Source organism: Loxodonta africana, chromosome 8 (assembly GCF_030014295.1).
Source record: "Loxodonta africana isolate mLoxAfr1 chromosome 8, mLoxAfr1.hap2, whole genome shotgun sequence".
NCBI lineage: Eukaryota > Metazoa > Chordata > Mammalia > Proboscidea > Elephantidae > Loxodonta > Loxodonta africana.
The window spans coordinates 73,583,286-73,601,330 of NC_087349.1; the positions used below are offsets into that span (position 1 = coordinate 73,583,286).

Sequence of the window (18,045 nt, forward strand, 5' to 3'; positions counted from 1 at the left end):
CAAATGTTATCATTCACTACCTTACAAAAAAGTCACAGAAAATTGCATTAATATCTGTACTATTTTTAGAATCTGATAAACTCTACATTAAATTGATTATAAAATCCTCTTGGAAAAACTTTGAAAAGCATGTTAAGAGGGTTTTAAAAAAATCCTCTTAATATCATCTTAAGGGCCTGTAAACATTCCATTCTATTGAAGTACAACAGAATAAGTATTGTGTATTCAACTGCATACAGAATATAAAACCCAAACACAATTTGTTATATATTTGTAGAAAATCACCATTCCCAGAGTAACCAAAAACAAACTATTTAAATAGTTCTCTTTCCATTCTAATAAAAACTTATGAAATCACAACTCCATTTAGGTACCTTTTAGGACAAGCCATCAAAAATAATTAACCCAGTCTCAAAAACACTCTCAAGTCCAATAAACCTTTTTTTTTAAATAAAAATAAGAGTGGTTTTATTCAACTATATTAATATATATTATACGCTTTGAGAATTAGAATAAATGATTTTATTTTTACCAAAAATAATGTAGGTTATGGCAGCATGTTCAATGAAAATTGTCTAAGTTCTGCACAGTCATCATGTACTTATTTTTAAGCCAATCAGAAAGTCATCGTTCAAGCTTCGTACCAGGCCACCCGATAGTTACCCGATAAAGACGTTTCATTAAGTAGAAATAAGACACTCTATCATTCCATTTTCAGCAAGTGCTCCCTCTTGGTCACACGAAACTATGCCTTAAATAGCAAACTTACAGTAGAATGCACCACCTTTTACCTTTATATCCACAAAAGCTGTCTCAGGTAACTTCCACCTTGGAAAGTTACAAAGTCGTGACACAGCAAAATGTTAGTCTGGACTTTGCATCTGGGGTTTTCATTTTAGCCTAAAACACCAATTTATAATTACAACAAAATTAATCCCACATTATTACACTCAGGAAAGTCTTCTTGTGTGTGTGTTTTAACACAAAAATGAAACTCATCGAATAGTCTGAGGAAGTACTTGGCAGACCACAGAAATAAGACAGAACTGTAGGGAAAGAAAACACTTTAGTGTTTTAGAGCTGAAGAGACTGGTGACTGTCATTCCAATTTCTCATCTCCTTCTTCCACGTCTTTTTCAAATTGGGCACTTCCAAAGAACCTTTGCCCTTTGTCTCCTTTTTTATCAGCTCATCAATTTCTCCGAAGCAGCGTGGGTCAATCAGACACACAATTTCTAACTGTTGACCATAGTCTCCACTCTCTATAACCCTGATAAATGGTTTGAGCTTTTCTTTCAGCTTCTTGCCTTCATTCACTTGGAGAAGCAATCAAAGTCTCCCGTGCTCAGGCTCTATCTTTGTTTCCTCCTTCAACTGCTTTATTACTTCCAGAGCCCGCTGTTTTGTACTCTTGTTTTTGACTGAATAGTGGATGTCCTTCATGGCTCTCTCCATAAGGATGGCAGTTTCTTTGTTTCAGGATTCACACATTTATCTGCTACAATAGTTGCAATGTCCCGAAACATCTGCTCCAGCTGTGTGTGCTTTTTTTTATCGGATACTTAAACCTCTCCTTTAGTCAAAATCTGCTTACAGATTTCAGTCTGGTCGTTTGTTTCAAGCGGACTGATAAGATCTTCCTTCTTTGCAATCTTACCTTTCGAGACATTCGCAAGCACTGAGTGGGTCTGCAGAATTTCATCAAGGCTTTACCCCACTCCGCTCCGCCAGGGAGGTAATTGTAGCAGGTAATTTTCGAAGATCTTCCCGGCGCGCTTCATCCACACCATGGCCACATTGGCCAGACGGATCTGGTTAGCAGGGGTGAAGGTCGAAATGGTGGATGCTCACAGGTGCTGGGTCCTGCGATCCAAGGTAGACCTGCGCCTGGGCCGGAGGCCACCGTTGCGTGCCAGCGGCAGAGGCGCAGTAATGACTGCAGAGTGCCCGTGGCCCCAACTAGCTCAGCTCCGGCGGCCGCCACAATGCACCCCTCAAGTCCAATGAACTTTTAACAACTCATTTAAAAGGCTTGATAATAGAACAAGTATTCATAATCAGAATGCATGATTTATATATTTAGTTATGTATTAGTTTTTCTTTTACATTTGTAATTTAGAATTTACTGGCAGAAATAAGAACACACGTATTATTGAAAAAGCCAGTTTCAGGAAACAGTAAGAAATGCAGACCTTGAAGGTCAATTCGATTTATTTATTTTTTAATTCAGTTGACCAAATTTTCATTTCATCTGCCATTTTTGTATTATTGGCAACTATTAAAAAAAAATTTTTTTTATTGTTAATTTGGAAAATTCAGATTGATGGAAGTTCACTTCCTGCATCTTGACCATGTTTAATTTTTACAAAGCTTCCAGTAGTGAAATTTTTACAAAGTGCCAGTAGCCTTCTTGAGGTCATTTCCCACTTTATCCTCTGACACCAGATTTCTTCTATATTTATCTTTGACATGTGAAAACCTAAATAAAAAGCTTCTTCTTCTTTTTTTTTTTTTTAACCTTTTAGCTTACAAAACTCCATTAAAAAGAAAAGAAAATCATCTAATTTTTAGGCAAATCCACAAAGATACTTTCTTTCTTAACAAACACTTTGACTGGAATAAAGATCCTTCAAAGTGTTTAACTCTTCTATTAGAGTTTGATTTTGATTTTCCAGAAGGGCAACTCGATTTTCCAGGCATTTCACATACTCTTTCTTCTTTCTGCGACATTCTCGAGCAGCTTCTCTGTTTTTCATCAATCTTATTTCTTTTTTCAATTGCGGATCACCTGCCTCAGTTGTCTGAGTGGTAAGAATCACAGGAGGTGTCATCACCACGGTCTGTGGTAGTGAAGTAGCTGAAGGTGTGCAACGGAGCTGGTATGTCTGCATATCTCCTGATACACTCTGTACAACCACCTGGTTGCTGGGCACAAGCATTTGCTGTCCATCAGAGGTCTGTGCATACTGGAGAGTTGATGGAGCTTGCTGAGTACTGCCTGAATTTGTCATGGTTAATGTCTCAAGCCCCGGTACTGCGTCTGTGCCTGGACTGGCTAGTTGTAAGGCTCCATTTGGGGCAATAGCAATGTACTGTCCAGTGCTAGTCTGATAGATGGGAGATGGAACAGACATAGAAGTGACAGTAGAAACTCCAGGGTTTTCTCCATCTCCTTTTCTGCTCATTGTATCTTCAGAAGATAGTTCTTTCAAAATGTTTCTTTAATATGGGTGCTGTGCTAGGATCCCGTGGGCTTTTTGTGAGGAGCCTATGCTATCAGATGAGTCCTGAGACTCTTCACTTTCTGGTAAGGATGATGCCTGTTGAGAAATGAGAGATATGAGCTGCCTGAACTGTTGAACTGGGTTCCGGGGTTGTTTCTGAAGTGTTATTCTTGTAGGAATTTTCCGTAATTAACTGTGGCTGCCGCCTCATTGCTGTCTGGAGCGGGAACTTCCGCTCTCCCCTCCCAGGATGGATCTGAGTTCACTACCTCCTCATACAGTGGAGGCTGTGCCTTTTGTTCTGGGTCTGGTGGGGCGGGAGAACCAGTGTCACTTAACAGCCAGCTGTCCTAGGCTACTGTTTCCTCAGCACTCAGGGTGGTCACTGGCAGCATGATCTACACCAGCTGGAGTGCTGGGGAGCAAGGAGGGCAAAACTGAAGGTAGCCACTAGAGTCTTCTTGGCAAGAGTTACTGAGCGGTGGAAAACATTAAAGGCCTTTTGAGAATTGTATGCTGGTCTGCATTTAATTTTTTATGCAAATCCCCAAACAAAATCATACAAAATTATCTTTCTGAGAGATAACTGTGCTGTTGTTAAGGAACCAACCACATTTATCATTTTTAGTTTGAGAAATGGTATCTTGCCAAAAGCAAAATTAATTTGCCAAGTAGTAATCTGTCCCAACCCCTGTGAACTCATAAAATACCATCTTTATCATGCGGAGAGGTTCTGGGTGGTCAAGTTGTCACTGTGTCTATGTGTATATGGTGCTGGTGGGAAGGTTGTATTTGCAACAGCCAAGACAAAAATAATTATGAAAATCAATGAGGCTCAGGGAATTGCATTTAAATACTCGGAGCTCTGATGGCATAGTGCTTAAGAGCTTGGCAGTTTGAATCTACCAGCCACTCCTTGGAAACCCTATGGGGGCAGTTCTATGTCCTATAGGGTTGCTATGAGTTGAAACTGACTCTATGGCACATAACAACAAGAAGTTGATATTTAAACATTGCTATGAATTCTTTGAGGACTCTTCTCTGGACTACTGACAATTTAAGAGTAATATAACTTAAGACTACATCTTCTAGGTTTAAGAAAATCTGTGTTACTTATTGGTCATACTTTCCATAACAAAAAATAATCACAATGATTGTCTGTCTTAGGCTCAGCTCTCCAGAGAGGCAAAACCAGTAAAAGGTATAAATATCTATATAAAAAGATTTATATCAAGGAAGTGACTCACGTGCATGTAGAGGCTGGAATGTCCCAAGTCAGTGGGTCAGGATAGAGGTTTCCTCCTGAGTCATATAGCCACAGGGGCTGGTGAGCCCAAGATTGGGTAGGTCAGACAGCAGGGCTTTTGCTTGCAGGCTGTGAAGATGAATGAACCCCAAGATTGGCAGGCAAGATTGCAGGTAAACTGCTAGTTCAAGTCCCAAGAACTGGAGGTCAGATGAACAGGAGCCAGCTGCAGGACCCAGAGCAAGCAAAAGCACAGGAGCCTTGCCAGAATGTCTGCTTATATTCAGTGTAGGCCACACCCCCAAGGAAACTCCCTTTCAGCTGATTGGCTACTCACAGCATATCCCATCATGGAGGTGATCACATAACATCAAATCTCATCATGGAAGTGATAACATTATATGACTGCCAAACCACTGAGAATCATGGCTGAGCCAAGTTGACACACAACTTTAACTACCACACAGTCCTTCTCACATTTATAATAAAAGTGGTTACATGTGCTTAAGAGGATTTACTATTCTGAATTTTATACTGATTCAAGGTGAAATTTCCAAATTATGTTTGTTCATGTCATCTTGTTTTAGGACACCTCCCAACATTGTCACTTAACTCTCCATGTGTAAGGTAAATTGCAACATTATCTAGATCACTATTCCCAAAACTTGCAGAGCATCAGAAACATCTTGGGAACTTTATCAAAAAATTATAGACTACAAAGGTTCTCTAAAAGGCCTGGTGACACGGTGGTTAAGCACTTGCCTGCAAATCGAAAAGTCAGTGGTTTGAACCCACCAGCCACTCCATGGAAAAAAGATGTGGCAGTCTGCTTACATAAAGATTACAGCCTTGGAAACGCTATGGGGCGGTTCTACTTTGTCCAGTAGGGTCTCTATGAGTCTAAATCAACTTGATGGCAATGGGTTTAAGTCTCTCTAATGAGATATTGATTTGATAAGTTTAGCAGGATTTGAGTACAGGGAGTGGACCAGGGCTTAGGAGAGGGGCTGCAAGTGCAATACTTACCAGGTGATTTGGGTAAGTAAGAGTACCACTTGCTCCCTGGGTGCTGAACACGTGGAAACCTGATGATGACGTATTAGCAGGATCTTTTGCCTGCAGGAGATCAGGAAGGATAGCAGAAGAAAGCCTCATTCTTTTTCAGGAAGGAACATTGCAGGTATCCTATAAGAAGAGAAAGATGAAATATTTAAGTAATAAAAACAGCGTAACTAGCTTTTCTGGGGAGATTTTAGGGAAGACAAAGAAAGAGTGAGAAGCCTTTGTATTTTGTACAACAGCAAGGATTTATTTTTCCCAGAGATTTATTTTTATGGTACGCTTTTTTTTCCCCTAACTGAAAGAAACACCTAACTTTAAGAAGCAACAGGATATTTGTGTAACTTCAAATTATTTCACTCAAAATATTTAATAATCAGCGCAGTGTTTTTTTTTTTTTTAACCTTTGAATAGCTTTATTTTCTCCTGTGAACAAGAAACAGAAGAGAAGAAAAAGTTGAAAAATAATAATTACATAGAATTATCTCAATTTTCCAACTCTCTCTTTTGGCTCACTTGATAGATTGTTTTATACTTACAGAAAGTGTTTTAAAGCTATATACTCCATTTTCCAATAAAATCAAAATAAGTATATTTTTAAAATAGGTATTTTGCAAATGATTTTTTAGAGAGAAAATTTGGTAAAGTAGAAAATTTCTTGATATAGCTTTATTGAAGGCACATACAATGTTCCAATTTTTTTTCACTTAATAAATGCTAAGGACATTTGTTCAGATCTAAAGTCTATTCTATTGTGTATGAAAAAATAGCATTTTTAAGGAGTAATAATCCACTCATATATATTGTAATACATTAGTAGTTGTGGTGTGTCTGTGTGTTGCATGCTTCTAAAAATACTCCAGAAAGGAAGACTGGACAGATACATGAATGATCGTCCTAATTCAGTCTGGACTACAGTCCACTACAGTCACTGAATCTTTGCTGGGAAGATAAGAAGAATATCTTACCATCCCTGAAAAAAAAAACAAAAAACCAAAGATGGCTGTTAAGGTAATGCAGGTACCAACCCAGACATTAGGTAGGGTGACATAAAACCAGATAGCCCTTTTCCGGGAGAGGAATATGCCGGCTGAAATGGGCTGATACCTATTCTAGGACTTAAGCTGTAGAGACTTGAATCACCTCTACAAGAAGCAGAAGTAGAGAGAAAGCTGGTTTATTCCCTAGAATTTCAAAACTGATTCCAGCGAGACTAAAGTTAAGAGTGCTCTGAAAGGCTGTATAGGTCCAGATCCTCCTGAGCTTGCTAGCTTCCTGGTGTCTGACTTGTGTTCTTTCTCATTTAAGACCCATTCAATGGTTTGGACTGCATGCCCTCCTAGCCCGCTGCGCCTGTAACTTGGGAAAATCTTGGTAAGGAGATCAAGAGGGTCTCTTGGTCTTGATGAGGCAGGCAGCCCCAGAGCCTGACCCTTCTAAGAGACACCTGCTCTGGCTTATCCCCCTACAGGAGCGTAATAAACTGTTCTTTCTTCTGAAATTGTCCTTGACAAGATAACCACAGAATGGGCCATAGATGGCTTCAACCTGCCTCTGGGTGGAGCCTTAACATGCTAATGAAAGAAAATCAACCTCTTCCTCCATCCTGAGGGCTGGAACCCTTATCTAAAGAAAATGCAGTCATCCCCAAGCTCTGAGCGCCTGTGTGAAGGTTAATCCTGAATATTCATGATGAATTTACATTTCCTTGTCAGGTCTCCGTAAAAGCCCACCTCCCAAAGCTGCCTGCCAGCAGTCTTGGAGGCAGCAACCCTGATTGCTTCTTTCCTTGTACAAGGAAATAAAGGTGTCTTTCTGACCTCCATCTCAGCCTCCTTTTTATTGGCTGTAACAAGTCACTCCACACAAAACCTGGGGTTTTCACCTGGCAACATTTTGGACATTGTGGGAAGGGGAAACCTGGGAGCAGTGAAGTCTTTGGCCCACTCACTTTCTTCTTCTGATTCCAGATCAGAGGATGACAAAGACCTGGCAATCTCTTCACCTCCAGACTACTCCCCAGGGTGAGGACAGGATATTATCCTCCTTGTTGGGGTTTTCTGAACTAGTTGATCTGATGTTTTCCTTTCTAATGATACCATTAGGAGTGGGAGATGATCCCAGGGAAAGCTGATGGGATTTGGAGGCTGGTTCTTCTTGTCCACTCTGGTATACCCACATTTACCTGTGTTTTGTTCTTGTTTTTTTTTTTTTTCTCAGGATAGTCCAGCTGGAAAACCTCAAAAGCGGGGGTCACCAGACCACTGGCCTGCCTCAAGGCCCCCAGTCCCGGGGTCTCCACTGCCCCAGAGACACAGGCAGCATGGGGGTCCTCGGTTCCTCTGCTGACTCGGAATCCTAGATCCCTGGCCGCGGGGGGTCTAGAGTAGAGGAGCCACCGCCGCCCGCGGGCTTCGCTCTCCTCCTGTAACTACTGCCTGCTCAGCGCCACCTGGGCTGCCGTGATGAGCTGGCCCTAGGCGATGAAGACAGACTTGGGAAAAGCGCAGTCCTACTACACCCGATTGAAGCACTTTCCCAACACTGTCTGTGATCTTCATGGCAGTCTGGACTTACTCTTCCGTCTGATTTCCCAATCTCGCCGCTGCCTGAAGACGAGCTGGCGGGGACATTTTCAATGCCCTGCGGTCGCCGCCACTACCTCCAGAGCCACTTGAGCTGCTTATGTCCTTCTGACGACCATTCCAACTGGTGCAGGGGCACCCGGGCTGCAGGTTGGCCGGCAGGCGTCTTCCTCCAACAACAGCTGCGTCTTCTTCTTCCCTTGGTTCCTTTGCTTTAAGATGAATAAGGAAGACCGAAGAGCTGACGCCTTTGAATTCTGTTGAGAACAATATTGAATATACTATGGACTGCCAAAAGAAGAACAAATTTGTCTTGGAAGAAGTACAACCAGAATGCTCCTTAGAAGCAAGGATGGCAAAACTATGTCTCACATACTTTGGACAAGTTATCAGGAGGGATCAGTCCCTGGGGAAGGACATCTTGCATGGTAAAGTAGAGGGTCATCAAAAAGAGGAAGACCCTCAATAAGATGGATTGATATAGTGGCTGCAACAATGGGCTCAAGCATAACAAGGGATTGTGAGGATGGCACAGGACCAGCATTGTTTCATTCTGTTGTACCTAGTGTGGTTGTGAGTAACAACCAACTCAAGGGAACCTAACAGCAACAGCAGTAGGTTTAGCAAATGTCCACTAATTATTTGTGGTGCGAATGGTTAACACACTTGTCTGCCAATCGAAAGGCTTCTCAGCAGAAAGATCTGTTGATATAAGTCCAAATCGTCAGCCACTGAAAACTCTATGGAGCGCAGTTCTACTCTGACATACTAGGGGTTTGTCATGAGCTTGAATAAGCTCCATAGTAGCTGGTAAGAGTGAGCTGGGCTTAGTGATACTCTTCTAACTAATAGAAAATGAAATGGGAAAAATAGCAACTTTACAGCAGAGTAACGCTATATCCAAGTGATCAAAAAGGTGATCCAACTGAATGCAGGAATTATTGAACAATATCATTAATATCATGTGCAAGCAAAATTTTGCTGAAGATCATTCAAAAGTGCCTGCAGCAATATGTTGACAAGGAACTATCAGAAATTCAGGCTGGATTCAGAAACGGACATGGAGCCAGGGATCTCATTGCTAATGTCAGATGGATCCTGGCTGAAAGCAGAGAATACCAGATGGATGTTTACCTATGCTTTATTGTCTATGCAAAGGCATTCGACTGTGTGGATCATAACAAATTGTGGATAACGTTGTGAAGAATGGGAATTCTGAACATTTAATTGTGCTCATGAGGAGCCTGTACATAGATCAAGAGGCAGTTGTTCGGACAGAATAAGGGGATACTGATTGGTTTAAAGTCAGGAAAGGTGTGCATCAGGGTTGTATCCTTTCACCATACCAAATCAATCTGTATGCTGAACAAATAATACGAGAAGCTGGACTATATGAAGAACAATGGGGCATCAGGATTGAAGAAAGACTCATTAACAACCTGAATTATGCAGATAACACAACCTTCCTTGCTGAAAGTGAAGAGGACCTGAAGCACTTACTAATGAATATCAAAGACCACAGCCTTCAGTATGGATTATACCTCAACATAAAGAAAACAAAAATCCTCACAACTGGACCAATGAGCAACATCATGATAAACAGAGAAAAGATTGAAGCTGTCAAGGATTTCATTTTACTCAGATTTACAATCAACGCTCATGGAAACAGCAGTCAAGAAATGAGGAGATGGCTTGAATTGGGCAAATCTGCTGCAAAGGACCTCTTTAAAGTGTTGAAAAGCAAAGATGTCACCTTGAAGACTAAGGGGTGCCTGACCCAAGCCATGGTATTTTCAATTGTATCATATGCCTGTGAAAGCTGGATGATGAATAAGAAAGACTGAAAATGAAATGACGCCTTTGAATTTTGGTGTTGGCGAAGAATATTGAATATACCATGGACTGTCAAAAGAAAGAACAAATCTGTCTTGGAAGAAGTACAACCTAAATGCTCCTTAGAGGCAAGGATGGTGAGACTGCGTCTTACATACTTTGGATATGTTGTAAGGAGGGATCAGTCCCTGGAGAAAGACATCGTGCTTGGTAAAGTACAGGGTCAGCAGAAAAGAGGAAGACCCTCAATGAGGTGGATTGACACAGTGGCTGCAATAATGGGTTCAAGCATAACAATGATTGTAAGGATGGCACAGGACTGGTCAGTGCTTAGTTCTGTGGTATATAGGGTCGCTCAACAGCACCCAACAACAACAACAACAACCTATTCTGAAAGTCTTCATTCATGGAAGCCTCTCATAGCTATTCTCTTTCTTTCTTTTTTTATATTTTTAATTTCTGACTGCATAGCTGAGAGTTACCTTTTCCAGCAAACCTTTGATGGTAGAAGGAAAGCCTACTGATTTTTCACTATTGATCTTCAGGAAAAAATGTCAAAATTGCTACTGCTTCTCTCTCCCCTGTAGAGATTCAATGAGTGCCTGTTTCAAGATCTGATACATGAGAAAGAAAGGTCCCCAATAATCCTCATGGTTTATGTATTATTTAACTAATTCATTCATTCTTTGTTTTTAATTTATCCAAAAGATTCTTCCTGTGTGTCTAATTTTACCAAATATGTACAATGTTCTCTTTGCTGACAAGGAGAGTACAGTACAACTGACTCCACGCATTGCCATTGAGTTGATTCCAGCTCATAGTAGCACTGCGTCATGGAGATTTCAAGGAGGAGCTGGTGGATTGAAACTGCCGACGTTTTGGTTAACAGCCGAATTCTTAACCACTTTTACACAACCAGGGCTCCATGCAGTACAGCAGAAGCAAAAAAAAAAAAACAACAAAAAAAAAAACTCCAAATCGTTGCTAGTTTTTTTAGATTTCAATACCCTCTCTTCCTGACTGATGTGCTATTTAGTTACATAGTATGTGCAGCCGTAAAATGTTGCAATGAAATCCTTTAACAGAATCCTGAATTTGTTATTTGCAATGCTCTTAAAAAAAAAAAAAAAAAATCAGGCATAGAAAAAAACTAAAATATGGATTTTTTTTTAGTCGTTTCATCATTTGAATTTTCATACTATTTTCCTCTATATGCACAAACACTGCTCCTTTAAATTATCAAGATTTTATAAGAAAATTAAGAAGGAAATAATGCCAAAAAAAGACAAAAAACTTATCCACACAGGTGTTAGGCTGGCTTGAACTAAATTTTTAATACCATCTGGGAAAATGAGATCAGGGTCTCCAAAAAAGGTGCCTACCCCTCCTTCCCCGCCCCCCTTCTGAACAGCATGTGAGAGGAATTTGGTTATTATGTAAATACTTGTATATGTGAAGAGGAAGCCCTGAGATGGTTCAGAAAGCCAAGGCACATCATAGACAATGAGGAAATAATCATTCATAGTACGAAATTGTTGTATGGAAAAGGAAAGGTTTGAAGATATCAAGTATTATTTATTCCTCTAAACAACTTAGTAATACCCTTGCAGTTATATTGTCAAGAAAATAAGTAATTTTCTTCACTTAGAAATTTGTTTCAAGATTTTTCCTTTTATTCAGTCAAATGCTAAATAGGACCATAAATTGATTCCCTGTCTCCAAACTTCCCTTTCCTTTATCTGCTGGTATATACTGTGTCATGGATTGGACTGTAACCTCAAAAAATATCTGTCAACTTGGCTAGACCATGATTCCCAGTATTGTGTGATTATCGACCATTTTGTCATCTGATGTGATTTTCCTGTTTGTTGTAAATCCTATCTCTATGATGTTAAAAAAGGTGGTATAAGTGGTAGTTAACGAAGAAGGGATCAATCTACAAGATTAACTTTTGTCTTAAGCCAATCTCATTTGAGATACAAAAGAGACAAGTGAGCAGAGACATGGGGACCTCATCCCACCAAGAAACAAGAGCCAGGAGCAGAGTGCGTCCCTTGGACCCGGGCTCAGCGTGCTGAGAATGCTGTTGACAAGGCCTTCCCCCAGAGGTGACAGAGAAAGAAAGCCTTCCCCTGGAGCTGGCACCCTGATTTCAGACTTCTAGCCTCCTAAACTGTGAGGGAATGTATTTCTCTTTATTAAAGCCATCCACTGGTGGTACTTCTGCTATATGAGCACTAAAAATTTAAGACATACAATGATGGGTTAGCACTGACTACCTCCAAGTAGCACACTGTATTCTTTTAGTATTAAAAAATGAAATCAGTGCCTATGACTCCTAATTTTTCTCCTGGTGTAATGGATAGTAGTTTGTATAACAAAAAATATTTCTGTACTGTTTGGCACAAGCACTAAAAAGGTAAGTCCTTGATTCTCGCCTTGGGTACTGGCTCCAGGAATCTTTAATAAGAAGGGAAGCATATAAATTTTGTATCAGTCTGGGAATTCCTCTCTCCAGCAGGCATTCACCTGACACAGTCTTGAAACACACTCCTATCAAAATAGAACAAAATTAATGACTGTATACAAAGCCTGTTCATAGAACCGTACTTAGTGCTCAATGCTCAGGGGAGAGTACTCGAAGGAGCCATCAATCTTTCTTGGTAGATAAAGTATTGCTAGAAGCTGCTGGTATGACTATGACTTCTCTTATTCGGGGTGTGGCTCAGGCAAAGACAAGAAGTGTATTTCAGGTGATTCCTAAAATAAAGACTAACTCAAAAATTTCTTCTCCCCAGCCCACTGTGACTGAGTAAGGCCTAAGGAAATTATTCTGTTTGAGACCTATAATTACCACATCCTCAATCTCTCTCCTATTTTTAAAAAGATTATTAGTGGAAAAAAAATCATTCATGTTTATGTTTTGCTTACTATCTTCCAAGAATTTCTCGAAGTGCTTTAACTTGTACTAATCCAGACAACTCTCAACATTTTTTTTTTTTTAATTGTGCTTTAGGTGAAAGTTTACAGCTCAAGCTAATTTCTCATACAAAAATTTATACACACATCATTACGTCACCCTAGTTGCTATCCTCACAATGCGACAGCATACCCCCCTCTTTCCACCTCAGGCTTCCCGTTTCCATTCAACCAGCCTCTGTCCCTTTCTGCCCTCCCATCCCACCTCCAGACAGGAGATTCCCATTTAATCTCCTGTATCTTCTTGAACTAAGAAGCACACTCCTCGTTAGTACCATTTTATGTCTTGTAGTCCTGTCTAATCTTTGTCTGAAGAGTTGGTTTGGGAATAGTCCCAGTTCTGGGTTAACAGAGAGTCCAGGGCCATGTCTTCAGGGGTTCCTCTAGTCTCAGACCTTTAAGTCTGGTCTTTTTACTAGAATTCGATTTCTGCACCACACTTTTCCCCTGCTCCATCAGGGACTCTCTGTTGTGTTCTGTCAGGGTAGTCATTGGTGGTAGCCAGGCATCATCTAGTTCTTCTGTTATCAGGCTGATGGAGTCTCTGTGGCCCTTTTGTCTCTTGGGCTAATATTTTCCTTGTGTCTTTGGTGTTCTTCATTCTCTTTTGCTCTAGGTGGGTTGGGACAAATTGATGCATCTTAGATGGCTGCTTGCAAGCTTTTAAGACCCCAGATGCCACTTGCCAAAGTGGGATGTAGAACATTTTCCTAATAAGCTTTGTTATGCCAATTGACCTAGATGTCCCCCAAAGCCATGGCCCCCAGACCCCAATCCCTGCTACTCTGTCCCTCAAAGTGTTTGGTTGCATTCAGGAAACTTCTTAGCTTTTGGTTTAGTCGAGATGTGCTGACTTCCCCTTTAATGTGTGTTGTCCTTTCCTTCAGCAAGATAATTCTTGTCTACTATTTTGGTGAATTCCCCTCTGCCTCCCTCCCTACCTTTGTAACCATCAGAGAATGTTTTCTTCTCTGTTTAAACCTTTCCTTGAGTTCTTATAATAGTGGTCTCATACAATATTTGTCCTTTCGTGACTAATTTCACTCAGTATAATGTCTTTCAGATTCATACACGTTGTGAGATGTTTTGAGGATTCATCATTATTCTTTATTGTTGCATAGTATTGTGTGAATATACAACAATTTGTTTATCCATTTGTCCATTGATAGACTGTTTCCATCTTTTTACTATTGTGAACAGTGCTGCAATGAACATGCGTGTGCATATAACTATTTGTGAGATGGCTCTTATTTCTCTAGGATATATTCCAAGGAGTAGGATTGCTGGATCGTATAGTACTTCTACTTCTAACTTTTTAAGGAAGTGCCAAATCAATTTCCAAAGTGGTTGTAACAGTCCCACCAGCAGCGTATAAGTGTTCCAGACTGCTCCACAAGCTCTCCAACAGTTACTATTTTGTTTTTTGGATTCATGCTAGCCTTGTTCAGATGAGATGGTATCTCGTAGTTTTGACTTGCATTTCTCTAATGGCTAATGATCACGAGCATTTCCTCAAATATCTGTTAGCTGCCTGAATGTCTTCTTTGGTGAAGTGCCTGTTGATATCCTTTGCCCATTTTTTAATTGGGTTATTTGTCTTTTTGTTATTAAGGTTTTGCAGTATCTTGTAGATTTTAGAGATTAGACCCTGATAGCATATGTTGTAGCTAAAAATTTTTTCCCAGTCTGTAGGTTGTCTTTTTACTCTTTTGGTGAAGTCTTTTGTTAAGCGTAAGTGTTTGATTTTTAGGAACTCCCAGTTATCTAGTTTTTCCTCTGGTGTTTGTGCATTTTTAGTTATGTTTTGTATTCTGTTTATGCCATGTATTAGGGCTCCTAGCGTAGTCCCTATTTTTTCTTCCATGATCTTTATCATTTTGGAGAGATGTTTATGTTTTGGACCCATTTTTAGTTAATTTTTGCACATGGTGTGAGGTATGGGTCTTGTTTTTTTTTTTTTTTTTGCAGATGGATATCCAGTTATGCCAACACCATTTGTTAAAGACATTGTCTTTTTCCCATTTAATGGAATTTGGGCTTTGTCAAGTATCAGCTGCTCACAGGTGGATGCATTTATGTCTGGATTCTCAATTACGTTTCATTGGTCTAGTATCTGTTGTTGTTCCAGTGTCAGGCTGTTTTGACTGCCCTGGCACTATAACAGGTTCTAAAATCAGGTAGTGTGTGGCCTCTCACTTGATTCTTCTTCAGTAATGCTTTACTCATTCGGGGCCTCTTTCCTTTCCATATGAAGCTGGTGATTTGTTTCTCCATCTCATTAAAACATGCCCTTAGAATTTGGATTGGGATTGCATTGTATCTGTAGATCTCTTTGGGTAGAATTGACATTTTCACAATATTGAGTCTTCTATCCAGGAGCAAGTTATGTTTTTCCACTTATATAGGTCTCTTTTGGTTTCTTGCACTAGTGTCTTGTAGTTTTCTTTGTATAGGTCTTTTATGTCTCCGGTTAGATTTATTCCTAAGTATTTTATCTTCTTGGGGGCTATTGTAAATGGTATTGATTTGGTGATTCCCTCTTCGATATTCTCTTTGTAGGTGTAGAGGAATCCAACTGATTATTGTATGTTTATCTTGTGTCCTGATACTTTGCTGAACTCTTTTATTAGTTTCAGTAATTTTCTTGTGGATTCTTTGGGGTTTTCTGTGTATAAGATCATATCATCTGCAAATAGAGATACTTTGATTTCTTTTTCTAGGCTAATTGCTCTGGCTAGGACCTCCAGCACAATGTTGAATAAGAGTGGTGATAAAGGGCATCCTTGTCTGGTTCTCGTTGTCAAGGGGAATGTTTTCAGACTTTCTCCATTAAGGATTATGTTGGCTGTTGGCTTTGTATAAATGCCCTTTATTATGGTGAAAAATTTTCCTGTTATTCCTATTTTGCTGAGAGTTTTTATCCTGACTGGGTGTTGAACTTTGTCAAATGCCTTTTCTGCATCGATTGATAAAATCATGTGATTCTTGTCTTCTGTTTTATTTATGTGATGGATTACATTAATTGTTTTTCTAATGTTGAACCATCCCTGCATACCTGGTATGAATCCTACTTGGTCATGGTGAATTATTTTTTTGATATGCTGTTGAATTCTATTGGCTAGAATTTTGTTGAAGATTTTTACATCTAAGCTTATGAGGGATATAGGTCTGTAATTTTCTTTTTTTGTGGTCTCTTTACGTGGTTTTGGTATCAGGGATATGCTGGCTTCATAGACTGAGTTTGGGAGTATCCCATCCTTTTCTTTGCTCTGAAATACCTTTAGTAGTAGTGGTGTTAACTCTTCTCTGAAAGCTCGGTAGAACTCTGTAGTGAAGCCATCCAGACCAGGGTTTTTTTTGTTGGGAGTTTTTTGATTACCTTTTCAAGCTCTTCTTTTGTTATGGGTCTATTTAGTTGTTCTACCTCTATTTGTGTTAGTTTAGGTAGGTAGTGTGTTTCTAGGAATTCATCCATTTCTTCTAGGTTTTCAAATTTGTTTGAGTATAGTTTTTCATAGTAATCTGATATGATTCTTTTAGTTTCAGCCGGGTCTGTTGTAATATTGCCCATCTCATTTCTTATTTGGGTTATTTGCTTCCTCTCCTGTTTTTCTTTTGTCAGTTTGGCCAATGGTTTATCAATTTTGTTGATTTTTTTCAAAGAACCAGCTTTTGGTCTTGTTAATTCTTTCAGTTGTTTTTCTGTTTTCTATTTCATTTAGTTCTGCTCTAATTTTTATTATTTCCTTTTTTCTGGTGCCCGTGGACTTCTTTTGCTGTTCTCTATCTATCTATCTGTTCTAGTTGTAGGGTTAATGTTTTAATTTTGGCCCTTTCTTCTTTTTTGCATATGTGAATTTATTGCTATAAATTGACTTCTGAGCACTGCTTTTGCTATGTCTCAAAGGTTCTGGTAGGATGTATTTTCATTCTTATTTGATTCTCTAAATTTCTTTATTGATTTCTTCTATAACCTAGAAGTTGTTGAGCAAGGTGTTGTTCAGTTTACACATGTTAGATTTTTTCCTTGCTTTTTCTTTTATTTATTTCTACTTTTATGGCTTTATGGTCAGAAAAGATGCTTTTGTAATATTACAATGTTTTGGATTCTGTTAAGGTTTACTTTGTGGCCTAATATGTACTCTCTTCTGGAGAATGGTCAATGTGCCTTGGAAAAGAGAGTACACTTGGCTGCTGTTGGGTGGAGTGTTCCGTATATGGCTATGAGATCAAGTTGGTTGATTGTGGCATTTAGATCTTCCATGTCTTTATTGAGCTTCTTTCTGGATGTTCTGTCCTTCACTGAAAGTGGCGTGTTGAAGTCTCCTACTATTACTGTGGAGCCTTCTGTTTCTCTTTTCAATGCTGTTAGACTTTGTTTTATGTATTTCGGAGCCCTGTCGTTGGTTGCGTGATGTTTATTATGGTATGTCCTTCTGGGGTATAGACCCTTTAATCATTACATAGTGTCCTTCCTCATCCTTTGTGGTGGATTTTGCTTTAAACCCTGTTTTGTCAGAGATTAATATTGCCATTCCTGCTCTTTTTTGATTGTTGTTTCCTTGATATTTTTTTCCCATCCTTTGAGCTTTAGTTTGTTTGTGTCTTTGCGTCTGAGTTGTGTCTCCTGTAGGCAGCATATAGATGGATTTTTTTTTTTTTAAATCCGTTCTGCCACTCTCTATCTCTTTATTGGTGTGTTTTGTCCGTTTACATTCACTGTAATTGTTGATAGGTATTAGTTTAATGCTGTCATTTTGATGTATTTTTTTTGGTGTGTTGTTGACAGTTTCTTTGTCGAACTAAATTTTCTGTGCTGAGTAATTTTTCTTTATGTGTTTTCTTTTCATCGTTGTTGATTTTGTATTTGCTGAGTCTTTGTCTTATTTTTTATTTTGGTGAGTAGGATTGTTAGTTTCCTGTGGTTACCCTAATATTTACCTCTGTTTCTCTAAGTTTAAATCAATCTTTTATTTCTTGATATCACCTTGATTTCCTCTTCATATGAAAGTTCTATGCCTACATAATTTAGTCCCTCTATTTCGTTTTAATGTTGTCATCTTTTACATATTGACATCCCTGTTTCTGTATTTTCAGTGTTTAGTTTTGATTTATTTTT

General features: G+C 39.3%; 3 pseudogenes; all 3 read right to left on the reverse strand.

Annotated features, from left to right (window-relative positions):
• Positions 1–438: 438 nt before the first annotated feature.
• On the reverse strand, positions 439–2,420 carry LOC100660373 (ribosome maturation protein SBDS-like; annotated as a pseudogene).
• On the reverse strand, positions 2,360–3,467 carry LOC100660084 (cyclic AMP-dependent transcription factor ATF-1-like; annotated as a pseudogene).
• Positions 3,468–6,431: 2,964 nt separating this feature from the next.
• On the reverse strand, positions 6,432–11,470 carry LOC100659516 (doublesex- and mab-3-related transcription factor A1-like; annotated as a pseudogene).
• Positions 11,471–18,045: the final 6,575 nt, after the last annotated feature.